Source organism: Haemaphysalis longicornis, unplaced genomic scaffold, assembly GCF_048455015.1.
Source record: "Haemaphysalis longicornis isolate Haplotype H1 unplaced genomic scaffold, Haemaphysalis longicornis Haplotype H1 scaffold_10, whole genome shotgun sequence".
In the NCBI taxonomy this organism is placed as follows: Eukaryota; Metazoa; Arthropoda; class Arachnida; order Ixodida; family Ixodidae; genus Haemaphysalis; species Haemaphysalis longicornis.
In genome coordinates, this window is record NW_027526204.1 from 47,056,367 (window position 1) to 47,082,197 (window position 25,831).

Below are 25,831 nucleotides of genomic sequence, written 5' to 3' on the forward strand. Positions count from 1 at the left end.
CCGAATTACAGATTGGCCCATAGGGAGTGAGATTCTCAAGGCAGGTGTTGTTATCATGCCTAGCCAGTCTATATTATGTGTACATTTGTACTTCCGTGTGTACATTGTTAGGCCTATACTCAGCCTTAACACTACGTGGCCTGGAAGCTCAGCATATTGGCGAGTCAAGGAACGTAAAACGTATTGTACGTTGAGCTGCGGGTACTAGACTGTTTAGTAAGAGCTCGAAGGGCAACGCTTCGCCTAATATGGGGTTGTAGCAGGCCCAATGCGGACGTCAGTGTGCGGCATTCCTTAACTTTTTTGCATATGAGACTCATGTACCCCCAAAACTTCAATGATAATTGCCACAAATGCCAAGACAAAGCAAATATATTGCACACAGTCTAGGATTGTCAAATAATGCGGGTAACACCCAACCAAAACATAACACGTTAGAATAGACTAGGGGGGCGGACATGGTCAACTCTGCCTTTTAGGATCACATAGAACGAGTTCCGGGAAAACGACGCGGTCGTGCGAAGGCAGGGGATCTTTTCATGATGATGTGATCGGTGATGTTATGTTTCACAGGGGACTCCCCCGTGTGTGGACTTGTGATTGCAGGAAAATTGGCAACGGTCTTTCCGTAGCCTGAGGATGGCACAAAAGTTTAAAATCCGAACACCTTGGCATGGGAGGCAACGCCATGCACCAATAGGCTCGTCGCCATGTCGACGAGACGTCAAGAGCGCACGTCCACGCTCAGGTTGTAGAAAACCAGGAAATCAGCAATGAGAATGGGCTCCTTCATGTAGGCAATTGTGAAAAGCCATCGGAAAGTGCGGCATAGGTGAATATTAACTGTGAGCGACCGCTGGCCGTTGTTGTTTATCGGTGAGTTCTTGACCAAAATCTATAAAAACACCAAACACCTCTGAAGCATCACTCTTTATATTTTCTAGCAGTCCCTCTAAACAGGTTCCGATCCCCAAGATTGGAAAATAAGAAACGGTCTACCTGCCCCCAAGAAAGCCTCAGATAACGCCTTCCTTTCAATCTGTCTTACGTGTGTTTGCTATCAAATAATGAAACACATCATCTACACGCACATAGCTACCTTTTTGAAATCTCTTACGTTCTTCCCCCCCATCAACATGGCTTCCAAAAAGGTCTCTCTTGGGACACTCAACTGGCACTCTTCCTAAGTGAGATCAATTTTAATTTAAACGTTAGCGCTCCCGTCGAGGAAATTTTCAAAGATTTCGGAAGTCCTTCGATAAAGTTCATCATGTGCTATCTAAACTTTCATATTTCAACCTGGATGAACATGCATTTGTATGAATTTCCAACTTTTTAACTAAACGACAGCAGTTTGTTTACGCTAACAACAGGTCTTCCTGCCCATCACTTGTCATCCCTGGTGTTCCTCAAGGGACAGCCCTCGGACCTTTTCTTTTCCTAATATACATTAACGACCTACCAGGTGATATTTTTTCCAGCATTCGGTTGTTCAAGGACGGGTGCGTCATTTATGGCCCCTTTGCTGATCAGACCGATACCTTACCACCCCCACAAGTCCTAAGGAAGACAGAGGAATGGTGCAACAAATAACTGATGGTTTTGAACGTTCACAAAACATCCATCATGTCATTCCACAGAAGTCACTCTTATTCCATTTACAAATATTCTTTAGGCGGACACACCATTTCTCCTGTCTGGTCCATCAAATACCTAGGTTTTCCCATTTCTCACTTCCTTAGATGGTCATACCGCATAAACCCCATTACTAGCGACGTAAACCGCGAGCTGGGCTTCCAACGACTTAACCAAAACAAAGCTCCGTCCCCCGTCAAATTACTAGCCCACGAAACGCTTGTTTGCCCTAAGCTGGAATTCCTGTGACCAGTCGGGGACTTACAGCAAGCCAACCTATGCACCATCCTCTAATCTGTTCAGAACCATGCGGCCGGGTTTATGTTTTCCGGTTATTCAACCACACAAGCGTAACCAACCTGAAATCTGAAGAAACCTCCTTCATGTGCGAAGGGTTCACCAGCCTGACCTCGCCCGACGAAGTGTCACCGACACGAAAGAAACAGAAGTCACCGGTTTATTCCGGGACAGGAAAACAAAAAATGAGATGAGTAGAAACAGCAGCTCGTAACACATATGTTAATGTAAGTAACGCAACACTGAAACACGCACTGGACAGATTGTGCAGAAAAATAATACGACGCTTCGCTTTAGACTCAAAACAGCGTTCGAGTCCTTCTGCCAAGTCACACCGTGTGCGCCCCCCGCGTGTGCTGGTTAGGTAGTCCAATCTGGCCAGGGGTCGTCGGTTCGGTTGTCTGCCATTTGCTGCTCCCATCCTGGTTCCGCTGCCGCCGCACTGTTCCGTCCAACTCCCCCCTACCGCACATGCGAGTGCAGTCTGTATACCAGACGGGGCCGTTGTGCGCATGTTCCGGGCTTGGTACGCAGCACACGTGTTCCTTGTCCGCTTACTGTGTATCGTACGAACACGCACAGGACTCATGACGCATACGGACTGACGTGCGTATCTGTGTGAGTTCGTCGCGCGTTCACTGCGCTGTCACGACAACGCGCACCATGCGTAATAGCTGCGTCCCTACATTCCCCCTCCCCAAGACCGGAAAACTCCGAAGTTGCCCAGGGAGCACGCGGGGGCTGCAGCCGACAAAGCCTGCTCCTTCGGTTTCGGGACGAATGCCGGTTCCATGGATTTTTCCGCTCGAACACTGTCGCTGTACCGTTGAGGGGCTAGCGGCTCTTGGAACATACACGACGTTAGCTCTTTTCGCTAGAGGTTGGTTCGTGATATGCCTTAAGGTGATCAATGCCTATTAGACCCGTTTCCCATCCTCAAGGCTGGTTACGAAGGCGATAAGTCAGCGGAGATGTGCGCGTTGTCACATTTTAAGGACCTTCCCATCTGTCTGCCGGGGAAGCAGCGAATGCTTTTGCCTTATCACTGAACAGATGAGTGCAACGTAGTACCAGGTAACCGACGGAAAACTGAACCTGGCGTCGGCACTTCTCGCACTGCCGGCGTTGTTCGAGTCGTGCTACATCTAATATTTGCGTGGTCTTCTTGAGAATATCGTTCAGTCTTGTTCTCAGCATAAACGTGAGGGCGCGCCTCGACCTGATCATGGAAGGAATGCTACATAGGAAAAGACAGATCGCTGCCGAAAAGCTAGGCTGCTGGTGTAAAGCCGGTCGACCAGTAGGCTGTAGTCCCTGTAGCAAATGCCATTTCGGAGAGGCGAGCATCCCAGTCTTTGTGGCGTTCAGTGAAGGCCACCAGCATCATTTTCAAATTTCCGTTCACATGTTCCGTTATATTTGCTTGTGGATGCTATGGAGTAGTCTTGTTGTGTACTATTCCAAGAACAGAACAAGTGTCCTCGATGTTCTTGCTGGTGAAGCACGTCGCATTGTCCGTTACGAGCTCCTCCGGAAATCCAAAGCGCAAAAAAGTATCCAACAGCTTGTTCCAGATCACCTTAAAATCAAGCTCTACCCACTTCCAGAAATGATCTGTGATGACCAGGAGGTAGCGATTGCCCTTCACCGATCTTTGGTTCGGACCCATTACATCGCACGCCGCGACTTGCCAAGGGAAGTGTCTCTCGACTGACTTCATGAGGCCAGGTGGTTTACCTCATCTTGGCTTTACAGACTGGCCCACAGGGCATGTCTGGGCGCATTTCATTACCTGCTTTCTCATGCGAGGCCATGTGAAAACACGGCATAGCTTTTTGTACGTTTTCTGTCCATCACTATGACCTGCAAGGGTAGTGTCGTGGTAATATTGCAGAACGACCTCCTGAGGCGTTTTTCGCACGAATACCCGGAAGGGATACTCACCACTGTCGGCGTCTGCGCTTCGAATGTACCGCAGTAGCAAGGTGTCTTGCCTTTTCACGTAGCAGTCGTAGTCCGGGGCCCGTGCCGCCGCAATATCGTCGTTCTCCGCGACCGTAATAAACTCCCTAATGCGCTTGTACTGTTCTTCACCCTGCTGGGCTTCAAGCATCTTCTGGCGATTTACCAGGGTTCCCCAGGCTTCTTCAGGCGTTGTAACCGTGAAGACCTCTGGTTCTGGTTGCTGTTGGGCTGATAGGTGTGCGCGAGACACGACGTCCGCGGCTTTGTTGTTGCTGCCCTTCTTGCATTCCACTTTGCAGTGATACTTTTGCAGGTTTAGTGCCCGTCGTGCGAGAGGACCTGCAGGGTTCTGAAGCTGTGATAACCACGACAGTGCTTGGTCGTCGGTCTGTATCGCGAAATCTGCGCCATCGAAGTACATGTTGAACTTTTTGAGGGCGAACTCTATGGCGAGACACTCCTTCTCCGTCACTTAATAGCAGCTGATCAGCAGCTGACCGAGTACGGCTGGCGAACGCCAGGTGGTACATTTCGGAGCTATGCCCCCGTAACAAAACATCCCCTAAGCCGTACTCACCTGCATCGGTTTGAACAACGAAGCGCCGGTTCAGATCTGGCACCCGCAGGCTTGTGGTGTCACCGAGAGCTCTTGACAGAGCCTGAAACGGCTGCTCCTCCGAAGCCGCCCAAGTCTACCTGGTACCCTTCCTTAGGTGCTGATGAAGGGGTCGTGCCAAGTCCCTACATTCTGGAATGAATTGCCTTTAGAAGCCGACCATACCCACGAAGCGCTGCCGACGTGCTCTGGTTTCGGGAACGACAAGATCGCCGTGAGCTTCTCCTTGTTTGGCCGCACTGAACCGTGGTCCACAACAAAGCCCAGGAGCTCGATCCTGCTAGCAGCCAGTTGTATCTTGCGAGGGTTTACTGGGAGGAATGCGTTCTGCATGCGCTGCAACAGTCTGTAAAAGAACATGAACGTCCAGGTTTAAAAATACAACCACATTATCTATGTACGTCATCGCGTTATTCAACTTGGCGTACCCGTGCACGATGTCCATCATGCGCTGGAAAGTTGCGGGGGAATTTGACAAACCGAACACCAGCCTGACGAATTCAAACAGCCCTCTGCTGCAAGTGAATGCCGTTTTCTCGATATCCTTTCCCGCTACAGGGATCTGTAGGAATCCCCTTCTACAGACGAGTCTGGTGAATATTTTGCTGAGCTTAGCGCGTACATAACCGCATCGATGGCTGGAAAGGGGTAAGAGTCTCTCATGGGTATCGCGTTTAGGCGTCAGTAGTCTACGCACATGCGGACGCGCATGCCGCTACAGCTATAGGGTGCCATGGAACAGTCAGGCATGGTTTTGACTTGCGCCAGTTCCCCCAAGACAATTGTGAAAAAGTTCTCTTTCGATACATTCACTTAAAAAAATTAAACATTCGACCAAAATGAATGCCGTGCGTGACCTGTTGATATGCCGTATTCTGTGCCGTCATGAGGTTTCCTTGAGTATTGTTTTATGTACACTGTTAAAATTATGTTGCGCACCCGCCGTGCGTGCAAACAAAAATCTGTTTGCTTTGGGATTGTTAGGGTAAAACTTCCTGTTGCTAAACTTTTTGTACTCATGCGTAGTATGTGTCTGCTATCATAATACGTTTTTTGTGCTTTGTCATGGTTTTATAAAACCAACAATTGCCTTTATATAGTTTTCCTAAGATGTTATTTGGTTTCTTGCATGTTAATAATTTCATTCACTGGTTGTTGAATGTGCTTCGTTAGTGCTGCTACCATTGTGCTACATCAGGGACGGGGACTCGTGAGGCGGCACGATCAGGCTCGATCAAACGGGCTCAAACGCCTTTTGCCTCGTTTACCTCGGCAGATTATCAAAATTGTTCTAATTTGCGTGGTGTACTTGTACTCTGCCTAAATAGAAAAACCATTTATTTTACCCGCCAAGACAAATCGAAATGCCCAAAGGCATTTTGATGGCCTCACCGCTCCCGTGTTCCCCGCCTCTTGCAGGGCTCCGTCCAGCTGTGGTTGTTTGTGGATACTCAAGGGATTGGGGTTGAACCGGAAAGGACGTGCATCTCCTGTCCCGATGTGGTGTGCCAAATTGTTCACCGTCCAAGTAGCCCCTGTGAACATGGCTGCAAAGGGCTGTAGGACTGCTGCCATCTGCGAATTTCCCTCCGTGGGTCCTGAAAACGACTTCAAGATTGTTTGCAAACCATTTTCCACCTTGCCAATTGGGGTCTCTGCCGTCAACAACTCTGACAGCGATTCGAATGGTCTTACTGCGAACCTGTTTAGTGGTGTTCCGGGACCGTAGTGGTAGTTTTCGGATCTAACGCAAAGCTCTAGCCCTGTCCTGGCTAGGAAATCGTGACCCAGGATGACTGGACGTGAAAGACCGGGAGGTGCAAAAAACGTTGCCCGTGTTTGCGGCCATCAGCGATTACGTCAGCCTCGCTGTCGACGTCATCCGCACAACCTGGTCTGAGGCTGTTCTGATACAGGTTGTTAAGAAAGGGGCGGGCGAAGACCAAATGTTAAGAAAGGGGCGGGCGAAGAGAAGCAGAGAGGCAGGAGGCCACCGTTCCGAGCAGTTTCTTCGTCTTCTCTTTATTCCTCTACCTCTTTTTCTACATTCTCCCCCCACCAGAAGATGGAGGTCCCATTTCTAGGACATGAAGTGTCTGCACCGGTCTCTTAATTATCTTCCCATCCTGCGTCTTCAAGCTACAGGCCCGAGTGAGCCCGTCTCGTCCAGGAAAAACTTCTGTAACACGGCCCAGCAACCAAAGGCTCCTGGGGGTGCCAGTTGCCTCCACCAAGACCACGTCCCCAACTTGTAAACTTCGGTTGGACGCACTTGGATGATGATGAAAGGACCTCAGCTCAAGGATATACTCTCTTCTCCAGCGATTCCACAAGTGGTCCAAAAGCTTCTGCCGGTACCGAAGCTTGCTAATTGTGGTTTCACGTGTCACCTGGTTGATGTAGGAGTCGTCCTCATTGCCTGGGCCAGGTATGCTCAGCAAGGACGTTCCAATGAGAAAGTGCGCAGGGCATATAGGCGAGGGCTCCTCCGCACTGGTGTACGTATAAGTAAGAGGCCTTGAATTGATGACAGCTTCTACTCCTGTAAGAAGCGTGGTCAGCTCCTCTGCGCTCAGGCTCGTCTTTCCAAGCACCTTCCGCAAGGCTGACTTTACGGAGCGAATCAGCCTCTCCCACCAACCTCCCCACCACGGCGCTGCTGGGACTATGAATTTCCACTTAATCCGGTTGGTGTCGAGAAATGAGGATAATGGAGAGGTGCCCATTATCCTCCGTGCCTCTTTGATATCTCTTGAAGCTCTTCTGAATGCGAGCGCGTTGTCGGAGTACAAAGTGCACGGTACCCCTCGGCGCACCAGGAACCGACGAAAAGCGAGAAGGAAAGCGTCCGAAGAGAGTCCGGTTAACTCCAGGTGCACAGCTCTTGTGGTAGAGCACGTGAACAGCAATACATAAGTCGTTGAAGTAGTTGCGCACGGGGTGTTTTTCACGTAAAGTGGACCGGCGAAGTCGAGTCCAGTTACCTCAAATGGTTTGGAAGCCAGTAGTCTGTCCTCAGGCAGCGGAGCATGTTGTACGTTAACAGGTCTGCTGCTGAATCGTTTACAGAGGAAGCAAGCACGAATCACCTTCTTCGCCTCCTGCCGAGCATGAATAACCCAAAAACGTTGACGTAACTGGGCCATAGTGCTCGCTACGCCACCATGAAATACACGACAGTGGGCTTCAACAACCATTAACCTTGTGAAGGCATGCCGCTTGGGTAGTACGACCGGATGCTTTTCCTCGTAGGCAGCTTTCATTCCCTGAAGACGACCACTTAGACGAAGAACTCGGTTGTTGTCGAAAAATGGGTGGAGGTTATGCAGGACAGATTGTTTGTCGACACAATGGCCACATCGAAGTTGCCCGATCTCTCGGCCGAAAACTTCATTTTGGGTATGCCGTATCCAGAAAATCTCGGCCCTGTCCATCTCCTCGGCGGAGATCGACGCAGGAAACGATCTTGGCGTACGTCGACAACGTTCCATGAACCTGAAGACCTGTGCTGTGATACGCAGCAGCTTTTGCAGACTGCTAAATCTCTCGAGGCATAAAATGGGCTCTGAATTTCCCTGTGTCTGAAGAAGCACCCCTGCAAACTGAGAGACCTTATCACCCGGCTGTGGGGGCACCATCTGCTCCCCGCAAGCGTCTTCCAATCTGCTTGGGTCAGTAGGCCAGTCAGAACGCGGCTTCGGCAGCCAATCTGGGCCTCTCCACCATATCCGACTCTCACGTAGAGTAGTCGCCGACACACCTCTCGTCAACAAATCTGCAGGGTTACCTTCACCTGGGCAATATATACAGTCCTCTGGTTTGGTTAAAGTTGTAATTTCAAGTATTCGGTTCCGGACAAACTGGTTTTGTTTGTTCAGATGCCCTCGGATCCAGTTGAGCACGGTTGTAGAATCCGTCCACATGACAACGCTCAGCGACAACGTATCCCACGATGTTCGCAGGTATTTCACCATTCTCGTTCGTACCACTGTGCCCATCAGTTCCAGTTTTGGAAGAGTCAAGGCTTTCATCGGTGCCACTCGAGATTTGGCCATAATCAAGGAAGTGACAACATGATCATTGGTGTCTGAAGCCTTGTGGTATGCGCACGCTCCATATGCTTTCAAGCTGGCGTCTACGAAAACATGAATGTCAGCAGCTTTCACTACTGTGTCAAGCCCATGTCTCACGCACCGTGGGATCCTAATCGAAACCAGCTGGAGTAAATCGGCGCACCAGGCTTTCCACAACATGGGTAGCTCAGCATCCCATGACACCTGCCTCATCCACAATTGTTGAAACAGGATCTTAGCTGTGACAGTAAATGGCGCGAGAACTCCAAGTGGATCGAAGATCCTGGCCGCCGTCTTCAGCAAAGAACGCTTCGAGTTAGATGTGACCGAAGCCAAGTACTGGGTTACTACTTTGGGCGATAAGTCAAAACAATCATGCTCTGTATTCCAAAGCATTCCCAGCACGGTCCCAGAAGTTGATGCTCCGTCAACGTTTTCCTCTTTCTGGTCAAAAACCTTCTGAAGCGGCTTGTTATTAGTTTTCCATTTACGAAGATTCATAGCAGCGTTACTCATTATAGATTTCGATCTCTCGTAAACGTCCAATCCTTCGTTGTATGTGTCCGCTCCTATGAGTAAGTCATCCACGTAAAACGACTTCAGTTTTCTGGCGAAGTCATGGTCGTCCTCGCTCACCGTATCCAGATGATGGTGGATAGAGGCCATGAGCAGAAAGGGACTTGAGGTTGAGCCGAATGGCACTCTCGTCATTCTCCATTCGACCATCTTTTCCGTGTAACTGGTGGGAATGTTCTCAAACCAGAGAAATCTGAAAGCGTCCCGATCCGTTTCTTGCACTTCGATTTGAAGGAATGCCTTTTCTATGTCCGAGTTTATAGCTATGGGATACCACCTGAACCGCAGCAGAACCTGAAGTAACTCTGGGTTGAGGTTCGTTCCTTTGTCGAGACAGTCATTGAGGGATGGTACACCTTGTGAATGCGAGGACGCGTCAAAAACAACTCGCAGCTTGGTTGTCCGTGACTCCTCGCGCACGACCTCGCGATGCGGCATGTAGTAAACCACCCGATCGTCAGGAACTACTTTGGGTACGACTTCAGCATGGTTGAGCAACAAGTACTGCCTGATCACTGTGTCGTACCTCTGTAGCAGCCCTTCTTGGTGAGAAAGTCGCTTTACTAATCTCTGCAGCCGGTTCAGTGCGATGTCACGATTGTCCGTTAAGGAATTCTTCCAGCCTTCTTTCCAGGGGAGTGCAACAGTGTACCTTCCGTTGTTCTTCTGAATTGTTTGTTTAAACTGTACCAGGCAATCAGTAGATTGTTCGCTTGAGTCCGCTATGCCCATTGATTCCAGTTGCCAGAAAGCCTGCAAGAGCTCTGACGCGGATTCGTCCTCCGTGACGCTGCTCACCCTCAGAACGCAGACCATGAGGTGAGTTCCCCCATCTAGGAATGCCTTCTGCCGAGACGGACCTTGAAGTGTCCACCCAAAAATAGTGTTTATCGCCGCCAGGCCTTCGATATCCGGGCTCCGAATAACTTCTCCCGTTAGCAAACGCCAAAGGTAGTCGGATCCAATGAGCAGACCGAGGCCGGGCTCTCAATCTACTCCTATGAACATCTGCTGGTCAGCAAAGACCTTGCCCTGCCTTCGCAGATCTTCTACGAAAGAGATATCAGCTGATGGTGCTGATACATCTTGGGAGATGACAGGTACCACTATCGCTTCGATGGTGTGGACATCTGTAGCGTGTTGGCTCCGAAGGGGAACTTGAACGACTTTTCGCTTCTGCGCACACGGAGTAGAAGCATTGCCGAACGTGTTGAATGCGACCGTCATCTCGTTCACAACCTTCAAACGCAGCTTGGTTGCGAGGTCTTCGGTGATGAACGACCTCTGGCTTCCGCCGTCGAGTATACCTCGAACGAGTCGGCTCCTCCCGTCGTGGCTCAACCATGCTCGGAACGTCTGAAGGTACACCCCATTGTCTTTAGAACGATCGTTCGACTGTTCGTTGCTGCTCTCTCCAGACGCTTGAACCGGGGCCGATACGCAGACCGTTGTTCCCGGTGCACCCTCGGTTGCGTTATTGCCTTTGAACGAAGGGTCGCACATGGTGGTTGCATGCCTCCCGTGGCACGACGCGCAACTCAATCTGGCCCTGCAGTTTCTCGCTTGGTGACCCTTGGTCGTGCACCTAAAACATCTTCTGTCCCTTGCGAGATTCTCTTTCTTAGTAGCCAGCGAGAGGTCGGCGGTGCATGAACGCGTGCTGTGCTTCTGGGAATGGCAAAAGAAGCACTCCTCCTTTCGGTCTTTGCGGGCAGTGACGTGTAATGCCGACGCCGTGAAGGGGCAACTCCGCTGCTTCTCTGGTCGGTTGCCAGCAACTTGTCGCTGGGCCAACTCGCAGCACTGCTCGCGGCTCTCTAGCTCCATCCTCACAAAGGTGAGCAGCTCTTTCAATTCATCGTCCGCTTCAGCTGTCACTGCCAATGAGCGGGCTGGGAGTGCCTCGTCTGCGGGGGAAGGGTTCAGCTCTCCCGATGAATTGGCTGGAGGAGGGCCGTACCCTGGGGAGGAGGTCAGCTCTCGATGCCGCTTCTCTTTAGTAAAATTCAGCACAATATCGTGTGGGAGCGCGTGCTGCAATATATCTACGAGCATGGCAGAGAAGCTGCAGGTGGGCACCTTCAGAGAGTTCAAGCAGCGGCTATGCAGCTGCACCGCATTGTAGAGCTGCCTAAGCCCCCGTATGTCAGCAGACGATTTTACAGGCGACAGATTCCTCAGTGCGGAAAGATGATGCTGCTGAATCTTTCGCTTGTTCCCGTATCTCTGCTTGAGGATTTCTATAGCATCCGCATAACAGGCGTCTGTGGTCGGTAAGCCTGCGATTGCTGCAGCCGCCTCCCCCATCACGTAACGGCGCAGATAATAAAACTTCGCCGTGGGCGTCAGAGCGTTGTTGTTGTGGATGGTTTGCTCGAACTGCTCCCAGAAACCCGTCCAAAGCTGAAGCTCACCTCGAAAGACCGGTACGTCCAGCGGCGGAAGCCGAGGTCCCGAGGTCGTGGCGGCACTTTCCTGTCTGAACGGGACCATTTCGTTAACAGCCGGCGAATGTGGGGCGTTCTGAGCGGCTCGTTCAAGAAAGTCGATCTTGCATCGAATTTCCGCCAACGTGTCGAGGGTCCTATCATTGTATTCCTCGGCCGCTTGATACTCGATGTCTTGTTCCTCCGCCGTAAGGAAGGCCTCGAGCTCCTCGCTGATCTTCAAGAGCTCGGCGTGGTTGGCCATGAGTCGATCTTGCAAGCCCGTGAGCTTGGCGATGTTTTGACATCCAGCGTCGAGCAACGAGCGAGCTTCCTTTATAAGCCTCGTATTCTTGGCTCTTCGCGGAGAAATCTTGCTCTTCAGTCGCTCCATTACGCGGTAGGCTGCACCTAATCGTCCACCCAGCCGTGACGTTCCAGGACCACTTCGTTAAACGATTCCTCCCCAACTCGCAGCGCGAAGGGGCGGATTAGATGAAAGACGGGCCCTTGAGGTCGTGCGTTGAAGTCAATCGTTGCCGCACGGGGTTTTCGACACCAAATGTTAAGAAAGGGGCGGGCGAAGACCAAATGTTAAGAAAGGGGCGGGCGAAGAGAAGCAGAGAGGCAGGAGGCCACCGTTCCGAGCAGTTTCTTCTTCTTCTCTTTATTCCTCTACCTCTTTTTCTACACAGGTAATTACGGGACGGAATTTGATCTTCCTCGCCGAGCACCGTTTTCCCACAAAATCTTCAAACACAGAAACCGTTGCTCCAGTGTCCCGTAGGGCAGGTACCCTCAAGCCCGCTACCTACAGCTCAACATGCGCTCATTGTCTTTCGATGGAGGCCCCTGCGGTCCTTCTTTCCCCTAGCCATCGCCTTCCACGCCCTCCATATTGGGTGCGGCGTGCTCAAAGGTAGTTGGTCTGGAATGTTTGTTCTGCGTAAGCCTCTGCCGTCTCTGTCGAGTTTTCCGTGGGGGTTTTAGCGGATTTGGCGGTAGTTACTCCGCCCACGGTTGCGTTCTCGGGTCCGTACACTGGTTTATACGGCAATGGGATGAGTCTGGCTGCAATGTCGAGCAGCTTCTCTCGCTCGGTTGCGCCAGGGTTTGTGCACAACATGCTGCTTGGGTGGTAGGACGACCAAAATATCAGTGTGCTATCGTCTATGTCAGTTGGGTGCATTGCGATAGGGCTAGATGTCATTTCTGGGCTCGACAAGATTGATGGGCTACAGCGCTCCGTCTGGTGGACAGCCCCTTGTCTCCCAGCGGTGTGGCTCGACTCAGGTGATGCAGGCGCCACCAATTCGTTGTTGACGTCAGCCCGGATTGATAGGCAAGAGTTGGCCAATTTCTCGGCTTTTGGTGCTACGTGCCCCTGGTCGGCCTGGCCCAAAGGTCTCTCATATGAAGGCTTTTGATCGCTGGGGTAAGTCAACGCTTCACGTCTCCCTCCCACGGTGGCGCTGCACCGCTGGGGTAAGTCAGTGCCGCAACAATCTCTCCCGGAGGCGCCGCACCGCGTTGGAGGCTTGGCCGAGAAAACTCTCCCTCGTTGGCACCCTTTCAAAGGCGAGTTTAACTGTCCGGCTTTCCGTCGGTGGCGCCACAGTGCTTGGGCCAGCCGTGGCTGGATCTCGTCCACGATCCCTCGGTTGCCGATGTGCCCTTCGGTGGTTACCCCTTTTGGCTGGCCGCGGCCATTGCTGGGGTAGCAAGTTGTCGGGGCTCGGGTAAATGAACAGAGTCTGCTCCGAGGTCCGCGACCGTGTCATCGTGGCAAGGCGCCTCGGTTGGTCCATCCTTCCGAGTGCAGGGCTTGTCTTTGCACAGGATGGCTCCAAACAGGTCTCCCTAGGAGGAGGCGGCTTGTAATCCACTGCTACCTGCATAGAAGCCTCAAAGGCCAAAGCCTCTTGAGCAAGGTCTTTAAAGTCTGAGAGCTGCCGGAAGTGGAGGTATGGCCGGAATCTTGGATGGCTCTGGCGGACAGCCCGGATGACCTTTTCCCGGTTCGGGCGCTTCCGGTTTCGTGCGGTCGTACAAACCCTCTATTGAGCGTACATATTCCAACAGCCTTTCGGTTCACCTTGAGCACGTGCACGCAGTTCATCCTCGTTCCGATATTTAAATCCGGGAGAGAGGGGGGGCAGGAACTCTTTCTTGAAGCGCCTCTTAACGTTCTGCATGTTTTCAAATGGCTTCTGATGTCTCCAAACCGCTGCTGAGGAGTGCAACGCCAGTGTCAGGTGCCTGGTAATCAGTGCGTAATTCGGAAATGCCAAGGCCTGTTGGCAACCGGATAATTTGTAAAGAAAGTCAAATACCTCTCGTTTGTCAGCATGACCCGTGTACCTTGGTATGGCCGAATTTAACTGCAGCGGCGCGCTTCAGTGACACCTTCCAGCGCTGGTGTCTTGCGCTCAGGCAAATGATTGCTTGGCGCTTTTAAGTTTTGCAGCCTCGACCGCAAGAAACTGCTTTTCGAACTATCTCTTCGCTTCGAGCAACTCAGCCATCAATTGGAGAATTGGCTGCGCGCTCTCTGATACCGGCTCCGCCTGCGCAGTGCTATCAGAGTACAGTGTTGGCGCACATTGGTTTGATGGTGAATACGATTCCGCTATCGGGGCACGTCGAACTAGTAATCACCGTATTGTTTGACCTGGCCGTGATTGTCTCGAGTTCATAACCTAGCCCAAAATGCAGCTAGTGTAAGCGAAAAAAACGCTCCCAACTTCGCGTGCACAGGGGCAGTTTGAAATTTGCAATAAACGCAAGACTGGGCGGAGAGTTACTCACAAGACTGGTTGTGTCGGTTCCAATCGACTGAACATGTGCGGTAAATGGCAGGCTCTGGGGATGGAGGGAAGTTCCCACAGTTGGCACGGTCGGTTTATGGCGGGCTCCTCCTCCGGCACCACCTCTGGCTAAGGTTGCTGTATTATTTGGGTTAAACGTCAAGACATCACAAAACCGATAGCAACCATAGCCAACTTAATCTGACGTAATCATAGCGGGGAGAGTCAGGAGTCGAAAAGAAAAATATTACAGCAAACCGCATTGGCCGCCAGTGAAGGAACATGCCTTCATGTGTGAAGGATTCTCGGGCCTCACTCCGCCCGTAGAAGTGCCGCCGACGCGAAAGAAACACAAATCACCGGTTTATTCCGAGACACCAGAACAAAAAATGACACGAGTAGAAACAGCAACTCGTAACACATAGGGTCATGTAAACAACGAGACACTGAAAAACGCACTGCACCGATTCTGCAGAAAGAAAGGCAGCATCTCCACTCCGTGGATGATGGCGACGGTGCGGAGTACGGGGACTCGAAATGACATCCATGTTGCGCCCCGAGTGACATCCGATTTGTGCCCGGCCGTCATTCGATCTGAGGCGTGAGTTGCACGTTGAATAATCTATAAATGAAATTGCAACTCACGGCTCAAATCGAATTTCGCTTGATTTTCGCTTGATGGTATGGACGCGGACGGACACTGGGAGGTCCTAAGGTACTTCGCACCGTTACAGGTGAGGGAGTAAGCCGTTTGACTCTCGGGTCAAATGGCTTACGGTCGTAGCCCAATGGGTAAGATCACTGACACTAACTCTGTCTGGTCTACCAGACACAGGCTGGAATCCTGCCGGTGCCTGCGTGATTTTTGCGTTCGTAAATTCTATGCGAACGGACGCGGGCGGACATTGTGCTAAGGCACTCCTAAGGCACTCCGCACCTATAAAACGGCGCTTCGCACTACACTTACGATAACGTTCGAGTCCTTGCACCAAGTCAGTCCGTGTGCGCCCACCGCATGTGCTGGTTAGTCCGAGCTGGCCAGGGGTTGTCGGTCGAGTTGTTCGCCCCTTGCTGCTCCCATCCTGGTTCCACTGCCGCCCAGATGTTCAGTCCAACTCCCCCCTAGCGCAACCATGAGAGCGGTCTTTAAACCAGACGGGGCCGTTGTGCGCATGCTCTGTTCCTGGTACGTACCAAACGTGTTCCTTGCGCGCTCACTGTTTATCGTACGAACACGCACAGGGCTCATGACGCATAGGGGCTGCCGTGCGTATTTGTGTGTGTTCCTTGCGCGTTCACTGCGCTGGCACGACAACGCGCACCAGTAATAGCTGCGTCCCTACAAATCTAAAGTTAAATTGCCCAGTCTTCAAACACGACCTACAGTAGGAAGGTTTTTGCCTCTTTCATAATTTCTACCAAAGGTTATCATGTGACAGCCTCTTCATAAAAACTGCTCACCACCCATCGAATCGCATCAACCACTCAAAAGCAGTTTATTCACCTCACGCGCGCACTTCTCCTACCTTCATTTATTTACCATTTCGACAGCCATCGACTGGGACGGCCCATAGAGTTTCTTACAGTATGCACTAGAGAGGAATCTGGCAATAGCTTCTATACGGCTCACATCAAGGTCGTCTGTGTCGTCATGGACCACCATTATACATCGCTCTCGCCTTAGTTGCATCATTGGCTTGGATTTAAACGTTTTAGTCACCGCAAATTTCAACAAAGTGCCACAAAAGCGCGAAAAATACTGTGCAAATATGCAAGTGGAAAATAAAAACAGGCTGTTTTATTACTAAGAAAAAAAGAAGTAAAGCGTATTTTTGCCGGGACGGTTTTGCCTGCTATTCCGCAGGCCAAGTTTGTAGTTACGAACAATGTTAATATTTGGGGCGTAACTCATTAGAGACTGTTATTTTATTAATTTTACCATTATTTCAGATAATAAGTTGTTTGAAGAGTTTCGAACGTTTTTTGAGCGTTCCTATGAAAACTTTGCCTTCGTGGTGAACCGATGCACCGACCTACAGCTAGTTTACCAAAAAAAAATAAAACGTGGCGTTAAACATTCGTGGACGATGACAAGATAGGACGCATACAAGAGCCCGTATCTACCGTATCTTGTCTTCGTCGAAGTAGGTTTTGTTCGTCGGCTACAAATTCCGCGGTGGCATATTACCCGCTCAGTCTTACGTCCCTCGACTGGGGCATGAGCAACGTCAGGTGCGATCACGCATTGGCTGCTGTTTCACTGAACACGACTACCACAGAAACGGGAGGATTTCGGCTTCCTTGTAGCTCGTAAACGTGTTAATGCATAGTGAACAAAGCAAATCCCCAAAACCGGTTAAGAATCCAATTGTAATGCCAAGCCCAAGACAAAAAGTTCGTCTTCCCATAAACCCCCATGACGAAATGGCTTACGAGGCACAGTTTCCTCTCTAGTATACTTACTAAGAAACTCTATGGGACGGCCTCCCCGAAAAAGTCGTAGCTCACACAACTCCGGCGCAGTTTAAAGCTGCTGTCGAAAAACGTTTCAACTGATAATTTCTTGTGCTACATTTGCGATTGTTTGAGTGGTTTTGCGTACTTTGTTGGTTTGTTCGTGTGCCCTTTCTGAACATAGCGTGCTTGACACCCTCTGTATTCGTGATTGCTCGTTGGTATTTTTCTATGTGTAACTAAAACTAAAAACTAGCAAAAATAGAGAAAAGCCTTGGGGTTGACTAGTAAAACACAGGATTAAGTATAAAAAAGGGTTACGCCTCATGATATAGATACTTCAGCCATTTCACGTCTGCAGTCAACTAATGTTTTTTTTTGGTGAGTCTGCAGTTAACACCCGCAAAAACATGTCTGAGGAACTACAATCCCCAAGGTCTGCCTTGAGGCTGAAGAAAAGCGAATAATTTTAAGGAAATAACGAATGGACGCGATGAAAGCGCGCCTCTTAAGTACAGGTAACGAAACGCTAGAACCAGTAGAAAAAGTTAACTACCTTTATAAAGTAGTCAGTGCTGATCCCGCCACAACTACGAAAACCCAGCAGACTTGGAATGGGTTGCGGTGCACTCCGCAACTACTCCCATGTAATAAAAACTTAGCGGCCTCTATGACTCCTACCAATGGTATACGACCAATGAATTCTACGGCCAATGATATCAGAAGTTCAAATTTTGTGCTTTACTAAAGAACAGGAAAGCAAAATTAGTTAAGCTGAACGAGCCAGGGAATGATGATTGACAGAAGTAACATGTAGGGTCAGCCAAACGAGGTGCGTGGGTCGAGTAGAAAATGTGATTGTTAAGATTACATAAAAGGAATAGATTTGAGCTAGCTATGCGGTGAAACGGACCAATAACCGGTAGACAACCAAGGAAACAGGATGGATGCGGAGAGATGAGTCTAAAATAAGGAAAAAATCATTAATCTGTGATCATCTGCAGCAGCAAGAACAGCCTATTTAGGTCCCCTACAGGACGAAGGCCTCTCCCAATGACCTCTACCCGCTTGTGTTCGGTGCAACCCGAGTTGATTCTTTTCCTCTGAACTTTCTTATTTCGTCTCTCCATAAAATTAATGGCCTTCCCCTCCCCCTAGTGCCCTCTCTTGGTGTCTATTCTGTTGCCCTCGTGGTCCACCTGTTACCAGTTCGTCGTACTACCCGGCCAGCCTAAGTCCATTTTTTTTTTCATTTGAACTATGATACCTTCTATTCGAATTTGCTCCCGAATCCTGGCTGCTCGATTTCTGCCGTTAAAAGTTACACCTAACATTACTGGCTCTATGGCACGTTGAGCGCACCTAAGTTTGGTATCTTGTTGTTTATTGAAGGAGCCATGAAGTCAAAATACAAGTTTGGTTTATTAGAAAGACTGCTTATTCCCGATAACAATAATACCAATATCATCGCAATCTTCGAACAAATAACGGAGATATTAAAGAAGACGTGTGAAGCAGTCGCGACACCCTAGCCAATTTCCCGCAACTTTTCTATGACGTCACGGAACCTTGTTTTTGCGATTGGCGGCCGCCTAACTCACCTGAGGCGAGGACACATGACTGGACGTCTTTAATGGGGCCTCTGATTCCATTTGACCGCATCACTTGAATGCTAACGTGTAGTCCACGCTAAAAATTATGTTTTATTGTTGGCCCGTATGACGTCATTCTTGCTCATAACACGTCACTATGGCCCAAAATTTGAATGTTTTTAAATACTTGTTGCTCTTTTTTCGTTAAAAAGACATCTTTTGTGGCTGTAACGAAGCTGAGTGAGTCCGTTAAGGCACCAAGTTTTCGCTCCGTATGTCATCACCGGTAGGGTGCATTGGTTGAAAAGCTTTCTTTTTAGGATTAGAGTTAGCTTACTTTTGATTAGATGGGAGTTCGTTCCGAATGTGCCGAAACCCATTCCTATTCTGCGCCGGCTTGCTTTCTCGGGGTTGGTATAAGCACTGTTCGTCCGTTCAAGGTAATTCTATTCTTCAGCGTGTTCCAGTATTTCGGTACCTATGCTAAAAAGACGCTTTGATCATGTTTATTTATTACTAGTTTAGATTTATTCATATTTACCCTTAGCTCCACAGCGAAGCTCTCTGATTGTTGTTCTGCAATCATTTTGGGGGTTCTTGTGCAGATTCATTGAGCGACACTCTGTCGTCTACAAACCTCAAATCACTCAAATATTCCCGTTTATCCTTAAACCTAAGTTTTCCCAGTCCAACCTCCTGAATACAGTCTCCGGACATGCTGTGAAAAATTTTGCGAAATGGTATATCTTTGTCGCACTCCCCATCAGATCGTGAAATTGTCAGTTTACTTGTGAAAGGAAATCGTTCCCGTGTATTCATCATATATGTCCCCTAGGAGTCGTAGGTAGGTAGTCTTTATTCCTTCCTTCTTTAAGGCATCCGTCACTGCGGCGGTGTTATGTGAATCAAAGGGCTTTTCATAGTCTGTAATTTTTATGTAAAGCCGGTTAGTATACTCTGCCCATTTTTCTATTACCCGGTGGATGGCATGGATGGGATCCGTTGTAGAGGATCGTTTTCTAAACCAAGCCTTGATTTATTGTAGGGATTAGCGCGCCGATGCAACGAAGGTGATGAGGCGCGCTGTATTGGAGGGCTCCGGATTAATTTTGGCCACCTGGGGAGCTTCAACGTGCGCCGAAATCTCGTGCACACGGGCGCTTTTGCTTTTCGCCTCCCGGTTTGATTCCCGCCCGCTGCGGCCCGGAATAGAACCTGCATTCTTTCGCTCACCAGCACAACGCCTTAGCCACTGAGCCACCGCGGCGGGTATTTTCTAAACCTGCCCTGTTTCCTTCGCTGCTTGGAATCTAGGCGGTCGTTTTTGCGGTTTACTACTGCCCTTAATACAATGCTTGTATACAACCGGCCATAGGCCGATGGGTCTGTAGTTCTTAAGATCTTTGGAATCTTCTTTCTTGCGAATTAAAGCGATGATGGCGTTTTTCCAGGCGGAAGGAACCTTTAAAGTATTAAACCATTCTGAGAATAGTTTGCAACATTTTATAATATTATACCTCCACCCCCCTTCATAATGTCGATGGTTACGTTGTCATGGCCTGCAGTGTTCCTTCTTTTTATGCCCTTCAGCGTGTTTTCTACTTGTTTAGTTATTAGCGGAACGTCGCAAGCTAAGCTTGTATGCTCAGTAGTTTCCTCTGGTGCAACGTCGCTGGCGTATGGTGTGGAGTCGTTCTAAAATTTCTTCGATATTGTCACGGGTTGGGTATGGACCCTCTGAAAGGAATATGGACATCGAGAGATTGGCCACAGCCCGGACAGCTGGTGCGGTGGACGGTTGACCGACGAGGAGGAAGAGCACGAACCATCTCGCTCTCTGGCTGTGTGCTGCTGTGTTCCCCACCGTGTGGCATATTTAATTACCCCGCAATATACCATTTTCACCGTAACAATATTTTGGGTAATATTACCCTGTTTGTTTTTGAGTGCGTACATTCTGTATCTACCAACAGCCAGCTTCCTCCTTGTTCCAACGCGTCGTCGATGACTGCCATGTTCTACGTACAAATGTAATTTGTTTTACTTTCGTTTATCAGCTTTCAAGGCTACGCTAATTCATTTCACCCAGGTTACTCGACCGTTTCGGGTTCTGACGCTTCGCAATAAGCTCCTTGGTTTTCTGAGTTACTTTCCCAGTTTTTTTTTCGACATGCAGCATCGACAATGGCCGCTGCTGACTCTGTGCTTGCTGTTTTTAGGTTGTCATTTAGGGTGTCAACACTGTCCTTTTCTTACCGTTAAAAGCGCCGATTTCTCCTGAAGGGTTATTTTAAACACCTACGTCCTGTCCCTGACTGACTTGATGCTAGATTTCTTACTTTTTATGAGTTTTGAGATTTAGCGTGAGTTTTCACCTAACCATGCTATGATCCCTGCGGCCTATCTTGCTTAGAATCTTCGCGTCCTGCGGAATACCTGGATTCTACCTCAAAATAAAGTGAATTTGGTTTATTTATTTAATATTTATTTTTATTTATTTATTTATTTATTTATTTATTTATATATTTATTTATTTATTTATTTATTTATTTATTTATTTATTTATTTATTTATTTATTTATTTATTTCATGCACGCATGCGGGGGTTTTTACTGGGTCAGGCATCGCCAAAAAACACAATCGGAAACACCCTGCTTTTTTACAAAAATGAACATAAAGTATAACACAGGTTTTATAGAAGCAAACAGTTTGCAACAACAAAAGAATTATACCATAAAAGAAAAATAAGGTAAGCCGGGCACGAAAAGATAGCACATGCCCAAAAAAATCATCCACGCCCAGAAATTGCGTGAAAATGAAAACCATCCTACGAAAGCAGGACGGGAATTTCACGAATAGCAGTGCATTTCTTTACCGTTATGTGTTCAGTAATGGTATCAGCTAATGAATTGCAATCTCTGCGGCGCCACCACAGATTGAAATTGCCAAACTAATTGTAATTCGAATTGGAAAAGAAGGAAAATTGGATAGTGTCATCTATTTCAAGAGTTTTCTTCAAGTGTGTGCGAATGTTTGTGTCGCGTAGGGCGGGTTTTATTGGTTTGAATATAAACATCGGAGTTTACCTTTAACGCATTGTGGTAAACTAAATAAAGAGCTTCAAACGGTTCGGTTTAGGACACTTTTTCGGTTCACTAAGGCATGCTCGCTTAAACATTTTCGTTGTAGAGCATTACACCTGTTCCGGTAACGATAAAGTGCACAACCTTACGTTTGACACTTTTCAATAAAGCAATGTTTGCCTTTGAAGTGGAGAACCAGACCACATTTGCGCGCTCCAGAACGGGGCGTAGAAAAGTGGTATAAGCTAGAAGCATTGTTTCCTACGTGGCTTCTTTTAAAGCACGCCTCAAAAAGAAAAGCTTGTTGAAGGCTTTAGGTACGACATCCCGTGTGCTTTCAGCTAAGATTAGACGAAATTATTACTCCAAAATATCTCTATTCATCGACTCATTGAGAGAGAGAGAGAGAGAGAGAGAGAGAGAGAGAGAGAGAAGAGAGAGAGAGAGAGAGAGAGAAATTTTATTTGAGCCGCGGTTACTCAGGGTTGGTGGCGGCTGGGCGGAGGCCAGCCGCGACTTCGGTAGCTCTGCGTACCACGGCCTCCTGAATCTCCTGGCTAGAGCAACCCAACGCCTCTCTCCATAGCTCGCTATTGGAGATTTGAGAGAAGGAGTCGTAAGGGCAAGCCCACATGGAATGTTCCAGAGGGGCATGTTGGGGGCATTGGGGACAGTTGGGAGACGGGAATGACGAGGAGTGGATGTGGGGTAGACGAGCCCTGCATGGGAAGGAGTCTGTTTGCAAGAGTCGCCAAAAGCGGGTTTAGTAAGGCGTGATGGAATAATGCAGTGGAAGAAAGCACGACGAGAGCGTCGGTAGTGCTCCACGATGTCTTCGAACGTGATGAGGCGTTCTTTGGAGGAGCGCGCGCTGTGTCGGGGGACGATGCTCAACCAGCGCGGAGTGTGAGATCGCGAGAAATGACATGAGCCAGTTCGTTTCCCGGCAGGCCATCGTGAGCCGGAGCCCACACCAACTCCATCTTTTGGGGTGGGTTACTCTCGATGATGCGGAGGGCTTCAGAAAAGATGGTCCCTTGTACGAAATGTAACAAAGCCAGCTTGGAGTCCGTGACTATCTTGGGCGGGGTTGGACGTTCTGTGAGGGTCAGCGCAATGGCCGCTTCCTCCGCAGTCGTGGGGGAGGTAGTTAAGATGGTAAGCGTGCTGAGGTGGGTGCAAGCGGAGTTGCGCCTTACCACCAGAGCGTAGGCGTTGTGACGGCGGTATTCCGCCGCATCACACGGTGCTTCCGGCCATTTTGCCAGTTCCCGGTCACGGGAACTGGCAAACGGGGTGCATGTGGCGGGGAAGGGGCCTTGTGAATATTGTTTCCCGAATTTAGAGTGGAATATCTATGGCACTTTTAGCTTGTACGGACAGCAGAATCCCTTGAACAGCGAGAATAGACTTTGCCCGTTTCTGTTATTTCTAGGCTATTTCTCTGGGCTGATAAATTGGCTTCAAATAATTCGGTGGAGGTGTTAAAAACTCCCAGCTTGAGCAGGCGATCCGTGGATGCGTTAGTGGGTATTTGCAGGGCGGCGCAGTAGACGTTGTGGATGAGGTCATCGATCTTGTTCAGCTGAACCTTGAAGACTTGTGTATATGGCAGGGTATAGAGGAGGCGGCTGATAAAAAAGAGTGCACTAGGTGAAAACGGTCCCGATCATCTAGTCCATGGTGTCGGTTGTTTACCCGCCGAAGGAGTGCAATAATTTGGCCGACATGAGATCCGAGTTGTTGTAGGAAGACAGCATTGGGTCGATTCTGCTGGATAAGTAGGCCGAGGATTCTGAGGTGGGAGGCTTTTGGAACAGTATGGCCTTGTGCCGTTATTTCAATTTGGGGATTTGCAGGAGTACGTTTCGGTGGAAGGAGGATCAACAGCTCAGATTTGGAAGGGGAGCAGGTGAGTCCGGCCAAGCCGGCCTGACAGCTGACCGCATTGGCGCATACCTGGAGGGTACTCTCAATATGTCCATCATTACCTCCTGGTACCCACAGTGTAATGTCATCCTTGTATATGCCGAAACGAAGGTGCGGGATCTGTTTGAGAGATTGGGCAACAGGCAGGAGGGCAAGATTGAAAAGCATAGAGGAGAGGACGGCCCCTTGGGGAGTACCTCGCCTGGCTAGATGGTATGGGCAGCTAGTGTGAGCCCAGGCGTATGGTGGCTGTGCGGTCACTCAGGAAAGCTCTGACATAGTTATAGACCATCAAACCAGGGCAAATGGCTGAGATGCCGGCCATTATTGCCTCGTGAGTGACCATGTCGAAGGCTTTTTTAAGATCAAGCGCCAGCACGGCTGCATTGTCCACTTTGCTGGCAGCCTCGATAATTTCATTAGATACATGTAGAAGTAGATCTTGAGCAGAGAGTCTGAATCCAAGCACTTCTTGCAGAAGGGCTTCAGTTTCAATTACGTGGTGGGTGAGCCTGGCTAGGATGACGTGTTCCAGCACTTTGCCAATGCAGGACCTAAGCGAGATGGGGCGGAGCTGATCGAGGGCTACAGGTTTGCCGGGTTGTGGGATGGAAGAAATCGCTGCTGTGCGCCAGTCTGGGTGGAGAGTGCCACTTCGCCAGTAGTGATTCTACTACTAGGCTAGTTGTGGGATAGAGGCGTCTTCTAGGTTCGGGAGCATCTTGTTGGTAACAGAGTCAAGACCGGGAGCTCAACCTGGTTTGATGGTTTGAAGAGCTGTCCTGACTTCTGCTTCGTCATGTCAGCGTCGAGTTGGTCGTTATCTTCTCCGCGATAGGCTGGAAGTTGGGTTTGTTGTCCTACCGGTATACATAGAGAGCGAAGCTTGGTCATGATTTCGAAGAGGGAGTCAGTGGTATTGTGCATGAGTTTCATTAGTTTGAGAGACTGGGCCGTGCGTGTGTCCTCAGCGCTGAGTAGGCGCCGTAGGAGGGTCCACGTTTTGCGCATACTGAGCGCTCCCCGCATCTGGTCACAAATTTGATGCCACTGTTCTTGAGCCAACTGTTTGGTATAATTCTGTATGGTCTGTCGAGCTCAGCAAGTTTACGGCGAAGGGCCTAATTGTGTTTGTTACGCAGCCAACGCTTCTGTATGCTGCGGTAAGCCTTCCACAGGTTCTGAAGGCGGGAGTCGACTCTGTCAGGGGAAATATCCGGATAAAGGTGGACGCTGGCTGCTGGGTGTCTTGTAAGAGTTGCTTGACCCAAGTTGTGTAGTTGCCCGGATCCGGGGGTGTTGCAAGTTGAAGGTGGGATCTCATCTGGCGGAACTTGTCCGAATCCGTAACTTGAGTATGCCGCAATGGGGGAGGGTGCTGCTTGGCGATGGAGACATTCTATTGTAGAATGTAGTGGTCACTACCCAAGCTAAATTCGGTGCAGATCCATTGCAGCTGTTCGACATCTTTGGATAGGGTTAAATAGGGGGCAGTGTTCCTCTACACACTCGTACCCAGACGGGTGGCCGTGTAAGGAGCTTATTCCGGAGTGAAATGACCGTTTTAAATTTGTTCCCACAATAGACGACCTTTTTTGTGATATACGCATAACCCCATCACGTGTGAGCGAATTGAAATTGCCGACAAAGCGGAGGGGTGCTTGGCTGCTTTCTGGGAAGCTGAGAAAATTGAACCTGTTTCGTTGATTTCTGGATCTGCTGTAGATAGTTAGAATGAAGATGCTACTGTCACCCTTGCGGTGAGGGAGCACTTCAATGAAAATATGTGGGGTTGTTGTTCCAGTGAGGAATACCTGATTCACGACAAGGTTGCGGTGAACTAGATGTGCTGTAACATGGTGCCCAGTGTGTTGAAGGCTTTCGTAACCCGGCAGTTTGCCTGCTATACCAGTTTCTTAGAGAGCGATTATATCAGGGGCTTTGTCTTGGAATTGGGTGAAGAGCAATAGGGAGTTCCGCGTCTTCTCGTAGCCCCGGAAATTTCATTGCCAGATACGGAGCATGCTAGAAGTCTTGCGAGGGGTCATAAGAAGATCAGGGAGAGGTTTAGAGCTTGCGGATCGTACCAAAATGGCGGAAAAAGTCGTTTTGATTTCATAGAATTGAGTGAGGCAGGCGTGTATCTCTGTCTTTAAGGCTTCCACCACCGCCTTTGTGGTAGCTTGGTGCGTCAATAGGGTTTGATGAAGATAGACGTACTCAGCTTTTTTTCGGATAAAGCGTTATGGCAAGTGCGTTGAACGGCTGCAATCTGGTCGACGAGGGAGGCTCGGCTGTCGTCAATGGGAGCAGTCGATTCTGTTGCCCGTCTGTTGGAGGGAGGCGATGTGTTGGAGTCTAGCGACATTGATGGGGGA

At 49.4% G+C, this 25,831-nt stretch overlaps 1 protein-coding gene across 4 annotated transcripts in view; it reads left to right on the forward strand.

Annotated features, from left to right (window-relative positions):
• Positions 1-25,831, forward strand: part of LOC144157724 (lipase member H-like) — a 219,323-nt gene that overhangs the window by 129,333 nt on the left and 64,159 nt on the right. The gene's annotated exons all lie outside the window — the stretch shown is intronic.